The sequence below is a fragment of the Dromiciops gliroides genome, chromosome 4, assembly GCF_019393635.1.
Source record: "Dromiciops gliroides isolate mDroGli1 chromosome 4, mDroGli1.pri, whole genome shotgun sequence".
Taxonomy (NCBI): domain Eukaryota; kingdom Metazoa; phylum Chordata; class Mammalia; order Microbiotheria; family Microbiotheriidae; genus Dromiciops; species Dromiciops gliroides.
The window spans coordinates 496,813,060-496,834,220 of NC_057864.1; the positions used below are offsets into that span (position 1 = coordinate 496,813,060).

Here is a 21,161-nt window from a genome sequence, read left to right on the forward strand (position 1 = left end):
TCTGCTCACTTCACTATACATCTGTTCATACAAGTCTTTCCAGGCCTTTCTGAAATCATCCTGCTTGTCATTTCTTAGAGCACAATAATATTCCATCACCATCATATATGACAGCTTGTTTAGCCATTCCCCAATTGATGGGTATTTCTTTGATTTGCAATTCTTAGCCACCAGAAAAAGGGCAGCTATAAATAGTTTAGTACAAATAGGTCTTTGGGATATAAACCTAGGAGTGGTATTGCTGGATCAAAGGGTATATACACAGTTTTATACTCCTTTGGGTATAGCTCGAGATTTGGTCTCCAGAATGACTGGATCTGTTCACAGCTCCACCAACAGTGGATTAGCATCTGAGCTTTCCCACATCCCCTCCAACATCTAATATTTCCCTTTTTTGTTATATTTGCCACTCTGATAGGTGAGGTGATACCTCAGATCTTTTTTTTTTTTAATTAATTTTTTCTTCCTAAAAGCCTTAGTTGATCTTTCCCCAAACTCTCTACTTGCTCAGGAAGAGAATACACACACACACACACACACACACACACACATACATGTATATGCATATGTATATGTATAATATTTATTTTATATATATAACATCCATGGAGGTTCCAAAGGTTGTTATGCCAGGGTGGGAGTGGGGATAAGCTCTCACTCTCTATAAAATGCTCCAATGGTGTGTGTCTCAAATAGCCTCTGACAACCAAAGCCCAACTCCCGGCCTTCTCATGGCAGAACTGTTTCCACTAACAGGAGAAGGGGAGAAGGCGAGTCATTGGCGCCTTAAAGCCAGTCGCTTTGGGTAGGTGGGGCTCCTTAGCCTTGGCAGGCAACCCGCCTAGGGGAAGGAAACCCTGATTTTAAACCTCTGCTGTCTTGCAGACATATATGGGAAAGGCTTTGGGAGTTAATCCCGAGGAAAAATCAGGAGTCAGAGTCCCTGAGGCAGTTGAATGTTGGACATCACATCCCTCTGGCAAGTCCTGCGGTGGCACTGGTGCCAAACTGTATTGGCTCTGCCTCTCCTTTGAATCCACCAATGTCGCGGAGAGGGAAAACCGGCTGCATGGGCAACAGCTTGTTTTCCATATTGATCTGCCCAGGCCAGCGCCCTGGAGAGGACACTCCAGCTACTCCTCATGGGGTAGATACAACACGGGATGCAGCAGTTACCAGTTATAAGTCACTCAGGAGCTGCGACTCCTATCAGGCTGCACAGCAACACTGTGGCCTGTGGCTCTTCAAGGCGTTGATCCATGGTCATCTGTGACTGGTAGAGGCCTACTACTAACATCCGTGGAACTGAAGGACACTGGTGGCCACCTCCTACTGACAATGTGGGGCACACTTGTAAGTGTGTGCCTGCCTGGCTGGATCCTGTGCTGCCTTATTCAGGATTTCACCAGAAAAGACCCGGACAATTCTAGCAACAGGACCAAATAAGGGAATGTGTATAAGCTGCATATAACCAGCCCCAGCCCCTTTCCAGTCTCCTTACACCTCACCTCACTCCCCTCCTCCTCCTCCTCCTCCTCTCTGACCCAGAGTCACTGGCCTCCTGGCTGATCCTTGACCAAGACCCTTCCTCTCCTGACTCCGTGCCTTTCCAGTGGTGGTCTCCATGCTGGGAATGTTCTTCCCGCTCACCTCAGGCTTCCTTCAAGTCTCAGCTAAAATCTCACCTGAAAACAAAAAGTGTTTCCCTGTCTCTGAAACTCTCAGAGTACCTCCCTTCTACAGCTTGTAGAGCTTGTTTGGACATGGCTGCTGACGTGTTGTCTCCCCATTAGACTGGGAGCTCCCTGAGGGCAGGCACTGTTTGTTCCTTCCTTTGTACCCACTGAAGTTTTGAAGTGTGCCTGGCACAGAGTTGCCATTTTCCAAATGCTTATTGACTGGCCCAAAGAACTGGTAAAGGAGAGGGCCTGAGAGAGAGCTGTGAAGCTTGTGTGACCTGCGGCAGAAGGACATGAGCAGCAGCAGCTGCAGGACAATCTCTGTCTGATGAACACAGTGCAGAGGACAGAAGCTGGGAAACAGAAGAGAGCTTGGAATGTGATATAAAAGAAGGCAAAGGACTTATAGCCAACAGTAATTTACCCAACCAAACTGAGTCCCTTGCTACGGGGGAAAATGACCTTTAATATAAGGACTTCCAAGTATTCCTGATGAAAAGAACATAACTGCTGAGAACTTTTGAACTTCAAACACAAGTGAGGAAAAACATAAAATAGTAAACAAGGTTGAACTATTCTCAGAGACTAAAAAAAGGAAAAACTACTAATATCCAAATATGAGGAGATAATAAGGTGTCCCCTCTGGGATGCCCATCAATTGGGGAATGGCTGAACAAGTTGTGGTATATGAATGTAATGGAATACTATTGTGTTGTAAGAAACGAGGAGCCAATTTCAGAGAAACCTAGAAGGACTTAAATGAACTTGTGCTGAGTTAGAGGAAGAGAACCAGGAGAACATTGTACACAGTACCAACAACATTGTGTGATCAACTGTGATAGACTTGACTCTTCTCAGCAATACAATGGTCCAAGATAATTCCAAAGGAGTCATGATGGAAAATGGTCTCCACATCCAGAAATAAGACCTGTGGAATCTAGAAGGAGACTGAACCAGATTGTTTCTACTTTTTTTGTCTTTCTTTCTTGAGGTTTTTCCCTTTTGTTCTGATTCTTCTTTCACAGCATGACTAATGCAGAAATATGTGTAATGTGATTGTACAGACATAACCTAGATCAGACTGCTTGCTGTCTTGGGGAGGGGGGTTGGGAGGGAGAAAAATTTGGAACCAGAAATCTTAATAAAAAACGTTGAAAACTATCTCTAGGTGTATTTAGAAAATAATAAAATTCTTTTATGATTTAAGAAAAAATAACGTGTCCCACCTGATCTCTATCAGGGCTCACAGAAAGACTCAAATTAGAGAAAAGATGGGAGTGACTCTGTTATGTCTTGATCTGGGTGGATGGATGGAAAGGAGGGTTAGGAAATATCACATAATGAGGGGACACAAGTAGATAACTATACAAACAAGGAGGAGGGAGTGGGTAGGAACATCTGATCTTTGAACCTCAGTCAAAGGAAGGAAGAATACACACAACACAGAGTTGGGTGGAGAAATATATTTGACTCACCAGAGAAAAGGAGGGAAAGGAGAGAAGCAGGGAGGTGGTGGTGGGGGGGGGGGAATTAAAGGGAGACTAGATTAAGGGAGGCATTGGTTCTAAACAGAACAAATTTAGAGTATGTACTGAAATATATACATATATGGGAACTCTGATCAATACAAAGGTGGATGAAGTTCTGAGCACTCACAAAGACATGTTGCTTATCTCCTGGTAGAGAGGCCACACTAGAGGGCAGATTGAGACATCATTTTCTTTAGATGAGACCAAGGAGAAATTTTGTTTCACTTGACCACATAAATCCTTATGATATGGGGTTAGTTTGGGGTTTCTTTGGGGGAGGGGGGGTAGAAAGAGAAGAGAGAGAGAAGTCTAATTTTTGTTGCAAACATTTTTTGAATTTGAAAAATGAAGTGAAACAATATTGTTTCCTAGATCTTCCTGACCACATAAGTAAATGTAAGATGGAAATGACACCTACCTTCCAAGGTTTGTGAGGATCAAGGGAGATGTTGAGAAGGTGCTTAACTCGGTGCCTGCCACTTAGTAGGTACTTCATAAGAAATACTTTTACCCCCCTACAGACAGTCTTGAAATTAGATTGACCACTCACCTGAGGGCTATCAAAGACAGCCTTTGTGAAAGGGCCACTGTCTCCTGGAGTTCTTTCCTTCCCCTGCCACATGGTTAGGACAGTTTGCTTTTTTCCCTGAAAGATCACAAAACTGTCCTGAGGACCTACTTCCATAATGGGCAAAGGCTCAAGGTGCCTCTCTATAAGCAGTATGCTGAGGGCCTCTGGACAAGTTCCTGAGGCTGCCTGGCAACCTAAAGGCCCAGAAAGTCTCCCCATGTGAGATCAGGGTCCTTCAGGTAGGACAGCTCTCCCAGAATGGCACACTGCCACATCTTGCTCTGCTGACCAGATGAACTGCCATATGGAGATGAGGGGAGTTTTGTCTATTCAAGTTAAAGAACTCTAGTGTCTTTTTTTTTTTTTTGGCAGGGCAATGAGGGTTAAGTGACTTGGATAGGGTCGCACAGCTAGTTAAGTGTTAAGTGTCTGAGGCTGGATTTGCACTCAGGTCCTCCTGAATCCAGGGCCAGGGCTTTATCCACTGTGCCACCTAGCTGTCCCTAGTATCCTTTGTTAATAAGAATGTCTGGACCATTAAAAGGAAAGCAGAAGACTGGGAAACAGTTTTGCAACTACAGCAGTAATGAATAAAGGCCTCACTTCTCAAATAGGTGGAGATCTGGGTCCAATTTGTAAAAATTACCAAAGAACCACTAGTTCAGAAAAAGGGGGACTAGGAAAAAGCTTTGTTAACTGTGTCCAAGGTGGGGGGCTGGGCGCAGGAAGGGAGGACTCTTGGATGTTCAAAGGGGGCTGGGTTTGAAGGGAAGCCAGCTGAATCTCTAAGCAGGAGGTGGGGGCAGGGAGAAAGGCCCCCTGGGTCCTGATCAGAAGACTGGATTTCTATGTCTGGGAAAGTGAGACCTAAGGGTAGATCCGGGTGGGTGAGCCAGGAAGTTGGGGGAGTGACTGGGAGTCTGGAAAGGGGTTCAGGGAGCTCATCCAGTAGCCAGCCTCGGGAGGCAGCCCCGGAGGACACTCCCCATGAGGTCAGATGACAATGAGACCCAATGGCAAGGGCAGCCCGCAGAAGCCAGGAAACATGGGGGCCTGGGGCTCACACCTACCTGGGGCTTGCAGGCACAGAGCAGGCTTCCAGAAGGCAGAGCGCCCTGAGCTCCAAGGGAAGAAAGGAAATGGAGCTGGGCTCCCGGGAAGGCAGAGCAGGCTCAGCGCCAAGACTTCCGGCTTCCCGCCGGCCCATTCCCCGGAGGGTCTTCCGAGTCCCCACGGCAGCACTCCGGCCAGTCCCTGAAGCCCCCACAATGGGGGGTCGAGCCCTTTCCTCGCCTCACACCCAGCACCAGGGCTCAAGGACTCGGACCCCTCCCTCCCTAAGCCCTGCCCTGCATCAGGCCGAATGGCTTTTCCACCGCAATCATCCCTACTTCCAGTCTAAACTCCGCCCAGGCCTCCAAACTCCACCCCCTGCTCAATCTCCACCTGGGGCACCGCCCACCAGGCTGGTCATCTCGGAGAGCTCCTCCTCCCCAGGGCCTCCAGCACCTCCCTCCCTCCCACACTTGCCTCCTCCTCCTCCTTCAGAGCAGAAAGACAGCCAGGATAAAGTGCAGCTCCAGATTAAGGGCAAGTAATGGACGCCATGCTTTGGCGAGCTGGCAGCTAATGGCTCTTGGGGAAACTGGGAGGCTCCACACTGTTTGGAACTGTCTATCCAGATTGCCTTGGACAGAGTTTCTCTCAGCCAGATGTGATCTCCCGTTGTATTTGCCATGTTTGACTCTCTACAAGTAGACCAGAACCTCTGCCAAATACACTTAAAATTGGGCATTAAGGCAATATGATCAGGAAGTGAAGAATAAGAATTAAAGGTCATGGGATCAGGATTACTCTATTGTACTCTGAATGCAATCAGGCTAAAGTGTCCAGTTGAGAACTGGATGAAGTGATTTTTCTATGTAAGATAATTCAGAAATCCATTGACCCGAATTGATGTCATTTGGCAATTTTCTTTCATGTTCAAATCTGTAACACTGTTTATATTATTATGCTTCTAATTTTTCTCATATTGCAATGTTTGGGAAACCATTGCATAAGGAATGCTGGAATTTGAAAAGCCATGCTTTTTCCTGTCCTGCTATTCCTTACTTTCACATCTTGCAATCCTGTAGCAAACCTGGTAAAACTTTAGAAGGGGAAGGATGGGGCTTTGCTATTGTGGAAGGCCTGCGGTCAGCAAAGATGCTTTGCAGTTTCCTGACAACCATCCAACCTGACCATTTTTTCAACTCTGAGCTCAGCTTACAGTCCATTATACATGTATGTGTGTGTATGTATATATGCATGTATGTATACACACATATATCCTAGAGAGACAAGCACGCTAGGGTGTCCATCCAAATGCAGGAGGAAATGCAAAGGCACTGACAGCTTGGATCCTGTGATTACTGAGGATACTTTGAGCATTAATGGAGGTCCATGATTCATGCTCCTGTTGAATTCCTTGAAATGTTGGTGTTAAAGAGATTTTTCTTTTTTCCCCCCATTATTTTGTTTTCCCCCAATTACATGTAAAACAATTTTAACATTCATTTTTTTGTTTTTGTTTTTTGGAGGGGCAATGAGGGTTAAGTGACTTGCCCAGGGTCACACAGCTAGTAACTGTCAAGTGTCTGAGGCTGGATTTGAACTCAGGTACTCCTGAATCCAAGGCCAGTGCTTTATCCACTGTGCCACCTAGCTGCCCCCTTAACATTCATTTTTAAACTTTTGAATTCCAAATTCTCTCCCTTTCCCTTCCTCCTACCCCCACCATCCCCTTGAGAAGGAAGTAATTTGATATAGGTAATATATGTGGAATCATGCAAAACATTTCCATATTAGTCATGTTGTAAAACAAAACATAGCTAAAATATAAGAAAAGGAAAGCAAAAAAAAAAAGATTATTGGGGGCAGCTAGGTGGCGCAGTGGATAAAGCACCAGCTCTGGATTCAGGAGGACCTGAGTTCAAATCCAGCCTCAGATACTTGACACTTACTAGCTGTGTGACCCTGGGCAAGTCATTTAACGCCTATAGCCCCGCAAAAAAACCAAAAACAAACAAAAAAAGAAAGATTATGCTTCTATCTGTATTCAGATACCATCATTTCTTTCTCTGGGGATGGATGGCGTTTTTTATCATAAGTCCTTCAGAGTTCTTTTGGATCATTCTATTGCTGAGAGTAGCCAAGTCATTCATAGCTGATCACCTTACACTACTACTGATCTTTTATACACAGTACATTTCACTTTGTATCAGCTCATGTAAGTTTTTCCAGGTTTTTCTGAAAGCATGCTGCTCATCATTTCTTTTAATAGTCACATACCACAATTTGTTCAGCCATTTCAGTTTGGATTCTCTTATGTGCAGCACATGTTTCTTTCTAAGTAAAGTCACAGGCACTGTCATCATTCGTGAAACTTTGCTTTTGAGTTTCTTCCACAGAAAGACTTAGCTCTGCCTTAGTTTCCTTCATTTCAAGGCTGATCTCTGCTTCTGAAAGAAATAAACAAAAAGACTAATATATACTGATACTATACACACATATATATTTATGCTTCCCTTCTTTCATTGGTAGAATGAAACCACATTTGTATTCTATTTCCCCAGGAAAAGAAAAAAAATCTTCTCCCCTTCATGGGCAGAAACTATTATTTAAAAATGCTATTAGCTCACATCCCAGGGATGATTTAATTTACAAAGAGATTCACACACAATCACATTGGATCCTTACAAGTTTCTTGTGACACAAGCAGGCCCAGCATTCTCATCACATTCACAACTCAGGCCATGAACTCAGCATGGCTGAGTGACTTGAGGCAAATCCCAGCAGCTGAGACTAGAATGTAAACCCTGTTCCTATACATGCTCTGTCTGCAGTACTAGACAGATTGTTTACACTTGCAGACTTTCCATTCCTCTTTCCCTTTCCTTGTTTGCACTTTCAATCCTTTCTTCATAGACATTGTGCCATTTGGTGCACATACACCAAATATTCAAATTATTTCAAGATCTCTGGCACCTGTAAGCATAATGTAATTTCCCTTGTGATCACTCTCAATATTTGTTTTTCTGCTGTACTATCTGAGGTCACATGAAGAATACCAACACTGCTTTTTGTATTTACTTGAGGTATAAGAGATTTTGTTGTGGCCTATTACCTTTTTTGGGAGAGCCATTATTACTTATATCTTTTTACAGAATTATCTTTAAATGCCCCTGCTCACTAAAATAAAATCAAAATCCTGGTAACAAAAAACATTTTAAAAATGTGTATCTCATACAGGAATCTGAGCTCATCATCATTTTGTAGGGACATGGAAATCATGCTTCATTATTGGTCTTCTTGCACCCCTTCTGATTTAAAGTTTCACAAACTCCTTGAAGCATTGAGACAAAGGTCCCAAAGATTTGTGCTAAAAATTTGTCAGTGGCACTTTAAGTAATAAATAATGGCCCAATTTCTATAGAAACTAGAGTCAAAAGACTTATGGCATTGTTAATATGGATTTGTTGGAGGGGCCTTCTTATCCAAAAGAAATCCTGGAATAATAGGATTAATAGGAATGAAATGTCCTTCAACTGAACTCCAAACTGAACCCAGATAGCTAGCAGATAAAAGACCCTACCTAGTGACTTCTTTTCCCTCAGCATAGTAAGTTCCTATCTTATCTTGGCATCTGGGCATCCTCATCCTTGCCAAACCCTTTTTTTTTGGAATCCTGTAATCTTATCTTGATGCTTCTTTATTTCCTCCATACTTGTTGTAACTGAAATTGTTCAACTGCTTTTTGCTTCTGAGTTGATTTTTGTATCATACTATTGAAACTGACAACACCCTATAATCCATGGACAAAAAAGCTTCATATCCCCTGAGCTCCTTTCTTTGGAGGGGAGTCTCCACATGATCATGTTGTTATATATTTCTTCTTGGGAAAAAATGTTAAATTGATATTATATATATATTTTTATCTGTCTCTCATCTGGTTCTCTGATCTGTTTTGTAGGAGGACAAATTGTAGGAGATATAACATATTATACTTTCTGTGATCTGTTTACTAGTTTTGTAGGAGAGATAAAAGATTAATTTTTCTGATCTGGTTAGTTGGAGATTAATTCTCTGTTTCTGTTTATAGGAGTCAGACAGATACAAAAACTATTTCTAATATTCAATAGCATCTTCTAAATGGGACACCAAAGGAGTATGTATATTTCTTTGTGATACATGGAACTTCTACAAAAATTAAGCACTAGAGTATGGAGATAATGAAAATGAATTTTAAAAGGAAGCATAGGGCAGCTAGGTGGCAGAGTGGATAAAAGCACCAGCCCTTGATTGAGGACGGCCTGAGTTCAAATCTAGCCTCAGACACTTGACACTAGCTGTGTGACCTTGGGCAATTCAATTAACCCTCACTGCCCCGCAAAAAGGAAAAAAGAAAAAAAGCATCATACATTAAGACTATAGAAAAAGAAAAGATTAATAAACTGAGTATGCATTTTAAAAAATTAGAAAAGTAAATAAATAAACCTAAAATAAGCACAAAAGATGTTGAAATTAGAAGGGAAATAGATAAATTGGGAAGAAAAAAATAAAAATGACAAATAAAACTAAAAATGGGTTCTTTGAAATGACATACATTTGAGGGAACCCTTAGCTAATCTGGTTAAAAGGAAGAGATTAGAAAATCAACTCAATAAAATAGCACAAGACAAAGATAAAATCACAACAAAACTGGTAGGTATAAAAAGGATAATCAGAATGTATTATGCACAGTTTTATGTTAAAGAGAGTGAAAACACAAAGGAAATTGAGGAATATCTCCAAAACATGAAATACTCTAAGTAGCAGAAGACAGGAGAATTTTATCAAATTTAAAAAGAACAGTTAGTATACATACTTCACCCCCAAATAAGTAGTTTTCCCAAATAAGAAAGTATCATACCAGAATCCTTTTATGAGGCAAATATAGACTTAAGACCAAAATCAAGGAAAACCCAAAGGCAGACTAAAAGCCAATATCATGAATAACATTGCCAAGCCCAGTCCACCCCAATTTTTAAACAAAATCCTATCAAAATGACAACAGTGAATTATCCATTCATTATGATCAAGTGGAATTTATAGCATGGATGCAAAGTTAGTTCAACATTAGGAAAACCATGAACATAATTGTTGTTTGTTGTTTGTCCTTTGTTCCCAAAGAGCACCATGACATTGTGGTGATGTCATGACTTCCTGTGAATTATATTTTCGTGAGGAAGGGCTGTGCAAGGTAACCAGCCTCATTCTCTCCTCCAGAGCCATCTGGCTCCAGTGGCAAGATATACATCAGGACAACTGGAGATGGCCCCAGATGTTTAAGGCAATTGGGGTTAAATGACTTGCCCAGGGTCATATAGCTAGTAAGTTTCTGAGGTGAGATTTGAACTAAGGTCCTCCCAACTTCAGGGACAATGCTCTATTCACTGTGCCACTTAGCTGTCCCTTGAACATAATCATATTCTAAAACAAAACATCCAAAACCACACAGTCATTTTAATAGATAAAAATAAAGCTTCAGACAAAGTGCAACACTATTTTATGCTAAAAATATAAGAAGAAGTATAGGGTTGGTGGGATCATTTCCATTATCCTAAAAACATATATCTAAAACTAAAAGTATCACATGAAATGGGGTTATGGTAGAACCTTTTTAAATAAATGCAGGAGTGAAACAAGGATGGTTACTCTCCCCACCCTTCTGGAAATGCTAGGAATAGCATTGTGGTAAAAATGATTTGTGGTATAGGCAGCTTTTGAAGGACCTCCCCTTTTGGGGGGAGAAAAGATTGAATGCTCTCTGAAGGGAGGTTAAAGGGCACTTCTGGAACACTATGCTCTCAAGGCACTTCCAGAATGCCAACTCTAGAGTGACTTCCAGAACACGAGTTCGCTCTCTCAGGCTGGTGATTGAGGTCCTGGTGGCATGCTGGCAACCTTAGACTGGTGGGCTGTTCAGGTTGGTGAGTTACTTACTGAAAACCCTAAATTCCTTTGAACCAGCTTAAGCTAACTTTAGAGTTAAGAGCATTTCTCTGTATTTCTATTTTCCTATTTCCTTATCTTTGATTTTTATTAGTTTCACCTTTGTTGTTTAATTAATTATCAAGTAATAAAATCTGATCCTTTTGTGAACTAAAGCTTAGTGGCTCCTTCTTTATTGGCCTGGGAGACATATCTAAAAAGGGCAGTTCAGAGGGGAGGTTAAACCTAAAAGGGTCCCTCATATTAAGGCGAGTCACCCAAATAATGTTCCGTATATCAAATTTTGGCCCTCACAGCATTAAGACAGGAGAAAGGAAGTAAAGACATAAAGACAGGTAAAAAAGAGATTGAATTATCCCTGTTCACTGATGATAGGATGATTTACTGGGAAAAACCCAGACAATCAGCAAAAATATCATAAAACACAATTAATAGCTTAAGCAAAGTTGCAGGTTACAAAATGAATGCTCAAAAGTTAATAGCATTTCTAGATAGTAACAACATATATAAATACAGGAATAATTGAGTAATTGAAGGAATAATTGAAAGAGAAACCCCATTCCAAACAAGTAAAATATGCAAAGAATATCTGGGGATCAATCTCCCAAAGCACACTGTAGGGACCAATTTTTAATTGGGGAGTGTCAGCTAGGTGGCTCACTGCAATATTGGGACAAGGAAGGAGACTGGCAGCCTCCCTCAAAACAGAGCAGGATTTATTTAACAAGAACGAACTTAAAAAAAAACACAAACAGCATCAGTAGGATTAAGGGAAAGGAAACAAAATGGGGAAAGGGAAATTATACAACCTGAACAACACCACTGCCTAGGAATCAGCTGAGAACACACAGCAGCGTCCTGTCGCCTTCCAGCTTCAAGCTAGAATGGCGAAAAACCTCCCTTCTTCCCAGCAGACCCCAGGCTAACCACACACAGCCCCCAGCCAATTGGCTGGCCACTCTGACAGTCACATGACTGCCCTCACTGGGCTTCCAATCATTATAATTTTGCCAGGCTCATGTAGGCATCGGCAAGTGGTGATGATGTGAGGTGCCAGCCCCACAGCAATGGCTACAACCAGTGGGTGGAGCACTATGCGGTTTGCAGAGCCCCAAACCAGTGCATGTGCCGAGGTTTTTGGTTTTTTTTTTAATTCTAGGCAAAAGATGGAGTCATAAAACCCTCAAATAACAACTAATTCTTTACATTCCCCCCCTTTGTTTTATCAAGAAATACGGGGTGTTTCCTTGATGGAACAATAAATAATAAACAATAAATAACAGAATATCATAACCAATGCTGACAAACAATATACTAATAACAATATAGGAAAGGGAAAATAAATATTACAGGTGATGTATATAGTAACAGAAGGAAAAAGAAAAAACCGAAATGTCCATTTAAAGTCCTTACAATCTTTTCTTCAAAGGAGGGTTAAGATCATCAGGGGAACTGGACTCTGGTCTGGATTCTGGTTATGTCTAGAACTGCTGGATTTTCATTAGTCTTTAGCATAGCATTTTTCAAAAATGTTCAAATTAAATAATGAAAGTTCTCCAAAATATACAAAGCAAATTTAAACTTGATATATATAGCATATTGGAGTCCCCCCTTTGGAGGATACTCATATCCATACGCAATACAAAATTGAGACAATTATGACATTACTAACACTTTTTACCACTATATGTCTGGATCAATGCCAAATTTAGTTATGTGTCCATTATGGCACCTGAAAGTGTTATGGAAAGGTTACCATCCCACATCTCATGGTGCATAGATTCTGACCATGCCACCAGATTGAGTGAAGAAGCCAAGTTAAGTTAAACCAGGTGCATGTGTTAGGGCTAACATGACACCAGATTATATTTGGAGTGAGAGAGGAAGAACCTGGACTATGTCCAGCAATTGTGCTCTACATAGCCGCTCTCATGAGCAAACTGTAGACTTCCTCAATGTATTTGGCTGTTCTCTCAGCCTCCATCAGGGTATCTTACATATACCTGTCTCTCCTCCTGTTGTACATATATTCTCTCCAGGGCCTGCATCGTGGAGTTGAACCATCTCTATCAAACTCATTGTAAGAGCTATTAGTCTCTGAAATGGCAAGTTTCCATAAATCATAAATCTCATATTAATTTCACCAAAGATAATATGATGGCAAAAATGCGTGCTACACTGCATAACTTAGGATATACTTGAAATATATATATATATATAATCCCAAACCATACCCAGAGTATACAGTCACAATGACATACAAATGATAAATGAATATAAATGGCTGATATTATTAAACATTATTACAGAATCTTCATTAAGCAAGTAAACCACATCATCTTGTCCATGAATTCTCTATCTAGTACAATGACAATAACAGATACTTGAAATGATAAACAATTTATCAAAAGGAAATAAAACATCAGTGAGACTCAATATGTTCACTAATTGTCTTATAAATCAAGCAATAAGGTTCAATAACCCTTTCTAGAAGACAGAGCCATGTGCTCTTGGTGGAGTTCTTCACCTGTAGGAGGAAAAGCTTGTTTAAGGTAAGAGCTTATAATACTAGAATTTGGGGTACACTACATTTTTTTAAGCTGGTTCCCCAATTCTCTGCATGCCAAAGTGGCAGGGGTTTCTGAATCATCATTGATTCTTCTAATGCTGTCATAATGACCATTATGGTAGAAAATATGGAGTTCTTTAGCGTTGGCTTTTTCTGTGCCACAAATTTGCCATAGAGGTTCATTCAACTGGTGAATGATTACATTCAGTCTTCTTTATGACTGAGCATGTTATTAGCAGCTTCTTGTCTGTGTTTGAGATGGTTTCTCAAATGACCTTCTAACCTTCTAACCAAGGGCTCTGAAAAGACAATTTCCACCTCCTGAAACCATACGGAGTTTGAGTCCCAGGGTTTGCAATTGAGTGATAATGCTTGCAAATTGGAACTGTCTATTACCCCTGGGCTCCGATCGGTTTCTTTGCTCTTTAGCAGCTGGTTGAGTTTTATCTGAAATTACTTTACCTACAAATGGTGCAGGCTTTACATGGGAACAATGAATCCAAGATTCTTTTTCTCCAATTTTAATAGCAGTAGGAGTTGTCAATAATACCTGAAAAGGTCCCTCCCAAGCAGGCTGGGTCCCACTGGTCCACTGAAAATTCTTAATATATACAATGTCTCCAGGACTTAAATCATATAAGGAAAAATATAAAGGACCAGCTTGTACAGCAACTCCTGCTTCATGGAGTTCATGTAGCCTAGTTTGTAGTTCCTGTATATAGGAAACAACAGAAGTATCACCTCCCACCAGTGATGTATAGACTGGGAAAAAAGTTTTAGCTTGGATAGGAAGGTGACCAAAAACCATCTCATAAGGAGATATGTGGAGTTCTCCTCTTGGTCTACTGCACAGAAAGAATAATGCCAAGGGTAGAACATCAGGCCATTTTAAATGGATTTGAGTACATAATTTGTGAATCATGCTCTTAAGCTCTTTATTCATACGTTCAACTTGGCCTGAGCTTTGAGGGTGGTAAGGAGTATGAAATTCAGGAGTTACTCCCAAGAAAGAATAAATCTGGGAGAGAACTGAATCTGTAAAATGTGTAGCTCTATCAGAGTAAATGCATGCTGGTGACCCAAAGCAGGGAACAATCTCTTAAAGGAGAGCTTTGGCCACAAAGCCAGCAGTTGCTTGTGGGGAAGGAAAAGCCTCCACCCATCGAGTGAGCTGATCTACAATAACAAGGCAAAATTTATAATGTCTATCTTTGGGCACAGAAATAAAGTCAATCTGTAGATGTTCAAAAGGTGTATATGCCAAAGGGCGTCCTCCATATGCTTTAGCACAGAAGACATGTTGATTGTAAGATTGACATGTAGAGCAGCCTGAACAGATTCGAGATGCCGTATTAGTCACACTTGGTGCTATCCAGGTTCTCCTAACAGTCCACAATGCTTTTCTGTATGTAGAGAAAAAGGATTAAATGCCTGAGATGTTACTGAGGTCGAAGTGACAAGATCTGATAACTGATGTGATGATATAGAAAAGTGAGGAAGAAAGTAGTGGCAGGACAGAGCCAAGATGGGAGAGGAAAGACAGTGACTTGCCTGAGCTCTCCCCAAGACTCCTGCAAAGACCTTCAAATAATGTCACAAGACAATTCCTGGAGCAGCAGAACCCAGAAAAAGGCAGGGTGAAGTAATTTTCCAGCCAAAGACAACTTAGAAGGTTGGCAGGAAAGGTCTGTGGTACTGGGATGAGAGTGGAATGCAGTCCTGCCCCAGTAAACCTGGAGTAGGCCTCAGGAGCTTTTGAAGCAGCAGCAGCAGCAGCAGCAGCAGCAGCTTAGCCCACAGATTGTTAGGGGGTTAAACAATTGGCCAGAAGGAAATGACAGGGATTTCTTTGCTAGCACTGAGGCAGGACACTTGTTGTGCCCCTACTTCCATCCTGGTCCAAGTCTTGGGTGGCAGTCCCAGGCCAGGGAGGAGCAGAAGCACACTGTGGCCACAGTGGAGTGAAACTTTGTTCATAGTTCCAGGACACAAAAGCAGGCCTGTGGCTGCTTGCAGACCAGAGCACAGGCCAGGAGAGTAGTAAACATACCTCTCCTTAAATCATGCTACCTTGGAAGAACTGAAAATTTACAAATCCCTAGAAGTATCCCTGAAAACAGCTGCAAAAACAAGCCCCCTGAAGCTTGGGACACTACTCCCTCCACCCTGGAAGTAGTCCCCCACTTTAACAAAGAGTGAAAAGTCAAGAAAGAGGTTGGGAAAATGAGCAAAGAGAAAAACATTCTGACCATAGAAAGTTTCTATGGTGACAAGGAAGATCAAAATATACCCTCAGAAGAAGATAACAAAGTCAAAGCTCCTACATGCAAAGCTTCCAAAAACTATGAATTGGTCTCAGGCCATAGAAGGGCTCACAAATGATTTTGAAAATAAAGTAAGAGACATAAGAGGAAAAGATGGAAAGAGGAATGAGAGTGATGCAAGAAAGTCATGAAAAAAAGTCAACAGCTTGGTAAAGGAGACCCAAAAAATTACTGAAGAAAATAACACCTTTAAAAAGAGGCTAGGCCAAATGGTAAAAGAGATACAAAAAGCCAATGAGGAAAAGAATACCTTGAAAAGCCAAAGTGGGCAAATGGAAAAGGAGGTGCAAAAGCTCTCTGAAGAAAATGACTCCTTAAAAGTTAGGATTGAGCAAATGGAAGCTAATGACTTTTTGAGAAATCAAGAAACAAGAAAGAAAACCAAAGAATGGAAAAACAGAAGGCAATATGAAATAACTCACTGAGGAAAAAAAAAAAACTGACCTGGAAAATATCCAGGAAAGTAATTTTGAAAATTCCTGGGGGCAGCTAGGTGGTGCAGTGGATAGGGCACCGGCCCTGGATTCAGGAGGACCTGAGTTCAAATCCAGATTCAGACACTTAACCCTAATTGCCTCCCCCCGCCCCCCCCAAAAAAAAAGAAAGAAAGAAAAGAAAAAAAAGAAAGCCATGATAAAAAAAGAACCTAGAGGGGCGGCTAGGTGGCGCAGTGGATAGAGCACCGGCCCTGGAGTCAGGAGTTCAAATCCGGTCTCAGACACTTAACACTTACTAGCTGTGTGACCCTGAGCAAGTCACTTAACCCCAACTGCCTCACTTAAAAAAAAAAAAAAAAAACAAAGAACCTAGACATCATCTTCCAAGACACTGTCTGGGAAAATTGCCCTGATATTCCAGAACCAGAAAGTAAAATGGAAATTGAAAGAATCCACTATTCACACTATTCACACTATTCAACTCCTGAAAGACATTCCAAAATGAAGACTCCTGGCAATATATAATCATAAAAGTATTTTATTTTATTATTTTCCAGTTACATGCAAAATAGTTTTCAACATTTGTTCTCATGAGAACAAATTTCCAAATTTTTCTCCCCCCGTCCCCAAGACAGAAAGCAATCTGTTACAGGTTATATATGTACAGTCACATTAAACATATTTCTGCATTACTAATGTTGTAAAAGAAGAATCAGAACAAAGGGTAAAACCTCAAAATAGGGGGAAAAAAACCACCAAAAAGTAGAAACAGTGTGGTTCAATCTGCATTCAGAATCCATAGTTCTTTTTTCTGGATGTGGAGAACATTTTCCATCATGAATTTATTGGAATTGTTGTGGATCACTGAATTACTAAGAGGAGCCAAGTCTATCACAGTTGATCACCACACGATATTATTCCAGTACATTCTTATACGACAACTTGTTCAGCCATTCCCCAATTGATAGGCATTCACTCTATATCCAATTCTTTGCCAACAAAAAGAGAGCTGCTATCAATACTTTTGTACATGTGGGTCCTTTCCCCTTTGCTATGATCTCTTTGGGATACAGACCTTTTAGTGTTAATTCTGGGTCAAAGGGCATGGACAGTCCAATAGCCCTTTGGGCTTAGCTCCAAATTGCTCTCCAGAATGGTTGTATCAGTTTACAACTCCACCAACAATGCATTAGTGTTCCAATTTTTCTACAGCTTCTCCAACATTTATTATTTTCCTTTTTGGTCATGATTACACATTTAAAATATGACATTTTTATTATGTCTCAAGCTCTTCAAGATTTCTGAAGTACTCAGTGCTAAATCATGTTTGGAAATAGACCTGGTAGTGATATTGCTGGGTCAAAGGGTTAGGCTGTTTAATAATTCTTTGGCCATAATTGCTCTTGAATTCTCTAGTATAGAGAAAGAGTGTCTCTGTGTAAAAGCCTTTCCACATGAATTACATTCACAAGGATTCTCTCCAGTGTGGATTCTCTGATGGGCAGCAAGACTGTAGATGGATTTTAAAGACTTTCCACATTGATTACATTCATAAGGTTTCTCTCCACTATGGAGTCTCTGATGGACAGCAAGACTGGAGTTCCTGCTAAAAGTCTTCCCACACTGACTACATTCATATGGCTTCTCTCCAGTGTGGATTCCCTGATGTAAATTAAGGCTAGACCTCTTTACAAAAGCCTTTCCACACTGATTACATTCTTAAGGTTTCTCTCCAGTATGGAGTCTCTGATGGGCAGCATCAGATGGGAGCTCCTGCTAAAGGCCTTCCCACATTGATTACATTCATATGGTTTCTCTCCAATGTGGATTCTCTGATGTAACTTAAGTATAGACCTCTATGTAAAAGACTTTTCACATTGATTACATTCATAATGTTTCTCTACAGTGTGGCTTCTCTGACGCACATTAAGACCAGACCTCTGAGCAAAAGCTTTTCCACAATGATTCCATTCATAATGTTTCTCTCCAGTATGGAGTCTCTGGTGGGCAGCAAGACTAGAGCTTACTGTAAAAATCTTCCCACACTGAATATTCATAAGGTTTCTCTCCAGTGTGGATTCTCTGATGGGCAGCAAGAGTGTAGATGGATTTAAAAGACTTTCCACATTGATTACATCCATAAGGTTTCTCCCCACTGTGGCTTCTCTGATGCACATTAAGAGTAGACTTCTGTGTAAAAGCCTTTCCACATTGATCACATTCATAAGGTTTCTCTCCACTGTGGATTCTCTGATGCACATTAAGACCAGACCTCTCAGTAAAAGCCTTTCCACACTGATTACATTCATAAGGTTTCACTCCAGTATGGAGTCTCTGATGGGCAGCAAGATTGGAGCTTCTGCTAAAGGTCTTCCCACACTGATTACATTCAAATGGTTTCTCTCCAGTATGGAGTCTCTGATGGTTAACAAGACGGGACCTACATGTGAAATTCTTCCCACACTGATTACATTCATAAGGTTTCTCTCCAGTGTGGATTCTTTGGTGGGCAGCAAGATAGGAACTGTATCTGAAAGACTTTCCACATTGATTACATCCATAAGGTGTCTCCCCACTGTGGCTTCTCTGATGCACATCAAGAGTAGACTTCAGTGTAAAAGACTTTCCACATTGATTACATTCATAAGGTTTCTCTCCAATGTGGATTCTCTGATGTAAATTAAGCCTACACTTCTCTACAAAAGCCTTTCCACACTGATTACATTCATAAGGTTTCTCTCCAGTATGGAGTCTCTGGTGGGCAGCAAGATTGGAGTTCCGTCTAAAAGTTTTCCCACATTGGTTACATTCAAATGGTTTCTCTCCAGTATGGAGTCTCTGATGGTTAACAAGACGGGACCTCCATGTGAAACTCTTTCCACACTGATTACATTTAAAAGCTTTTTCTCCAGTGTGCAGAACATATTTCTGATTTGTAGCACATAATTCTCTCCAAGGGAGGTCACAGGGACCATCATTCTTGAAACTTTGCTTGTGAGTTTCTTCCACAGGAAGGCTTTCTTCTGAACAACTTTCATTCATTTCAAGTCTGAGCTCTCCTTCTGAAAGAAACAAAGGACAAAACAAATATACACTGACACTATACACACACACACACACATATAAATTTATATACCTTTCCCTCAACTGGCAGAACAGAAACTCATTTACATTCTATATCCCCAGGAAAAGAAAAAAAAATCTCCAAACTTACATGGGCAGACCTGATGATTTTTAAATGTCATTAGCTCATATCCTAGAGAAGATTTAATTTACAAAGAACTTCACCCACAATCACACTGGATCCTCACAACAAACTTGTGACACATGTAGGGCTGGAGTTCTCATTCCATTCACAACTCAGGCCATGGACTCAGAATGGTTAACCTTAACTTAACCCAAATCCCAGCAGCTGAGAATAGAATATAAACCCTATGACTGGGAATGCTTTGCCCACAGTACTGGACAGACTGCTTACACTTTCAATCTTTCCATTTCTCTTTCCCTTTCATTGTTTGCACCTTCAATCCTTTCTTCATAGATATCGTGCCATTTGGTGCACAATTACTAAATATGCAAATTATTTCATGATCTATCCTACATGTAAACATAATGTCATTTCCCTGGTGATAACTCTCAATCTTCTGTTGTAGGATTTGAAATCACATGAAGAAGATCAACACTTATTTTTGTATTTACCTGAAGCATAAGAGATTTTATTCTGGCCTGTCACTTTTTTTGGGAAGGTCCTTACTTAATTGGTTTTTAAAAAACTATCTTTAAATGCCTCTGCTCAATAAAATAAAATCAAAATCCTTGAAATAAACACAATCTAAAAAAATGTATCTCATATGGGAATTTGAGTTCATTATCCTTAGGTAAGGAAGTGGAAAGGATGCTTCACTATTGGTCTTCTTGTATCCCTTTGCATTTAGTGGTTCATACTATGAGTGAGATTTTTCCCACCCCTTAGATATAAGTAATTTAACTATGGTCATAATCAGTATATGGGCTAAGTATTGTGATTTTAAATGTTTTGATATTCTTTAGTGGTTAATGATAATAGAGTAAGTGAGACAGATATTGGTAGAACTGACGTACATGCAATATCGTAAACTCGTGTGGATAACTGGAACCAACCTCTCCATTCCAATTGTGGTTAGGCATCTACAGTCAGCTTAAAGATCAAACACTAAAAATGGCACCTCCTGAGCATTAGAGAAAGAATGAATGGGACAAGAACTGTTCCAAATGGAACTAAAGCTGTGGCAAAAACCTATATTAGGCTAGAACTTCCAGGGTGTGCTAGGAACATGAAGATCTACAACATATGCAATATACTGCAAATTTCTGGCCCTAGGAACATCTGTTGAATTTCTCTCACATACATGTACCATGTGAACTTATGCGCGTGAACCACTGGAATTTTTCGAATGGACTGTATGGTAGGAGACTACTGGCTTTATTTTTTAAAAAATTTGTTTATTAAAATTTTTTTTTTTGCAGGGCAATGGGGGTTAAGTGACTTGCCCAGGGTCACACAGCTAGTGTCAAGTGTCTGAGGCTGGATTTGAACTCAGGTCCTCCTGACTCCAGGGCCAGTGCTCTATCTACTGTGCCACCTAGCTGCCCCGACTACTAGCTTTTAATACCCTTGAATCCTGAGATTCTGGGTCATTCAGGTCCTAGAACCGCCTGAGACTGGCTTTATTGTAAGACAGGCCCTCTCTCAATAAACCTATTTCTATGGCTTGGAGATTTTGTTTCTTCATTTCTTAGTCTGACTCTGGGACTTAGAATTTTTAGGGACAATGCCCTTGAAGGACTGAGACAACAGTCCAAAGGACTGAGCTAAAAATTGTCAATGGCACCTCAAGCAGTAAATAATTGCTCAATTTGGCTACCTTTAAATGCCTCTGCTCTGGGACAATAAGCATATGCATGTTTCAACCATAACAGGATTCTTTCTGCAGATTTCCAACTGTCATGGCCAGGTATATATTGCTTTGGGGATCATGCA

The 21,161-nt window shown here is 40.8% G+C and overlaps 1 protein-coding gene and 1 pseudogene across 1 annotated transcript in view; both read right to left on the minus strand.

Moving 5' to 3' along the window:
• LOC122754383 (tRNA (uracil(54)-C(5))-methyltransferase homolog) overlaps positions 1-3,828 on the minus strand; it is a 37,562-nt gene extending 33,734 nt beyond the window's left edge. The window contains exon 1 of the mRNA XM_044002770.1: positions 3,759-3,828. The gene's annotated coding sequence lies outside the window, so the exon portion shown is untranslated. The remainder of the gene's footprint in view (positions 1-3,758) is intronic.
• Positions 1-21,161, minus strand: part of LOC122754386 — a 52,736-nt pseudogene that overhangs the window by 14,691 nt on the left and 16,884 nt on the right.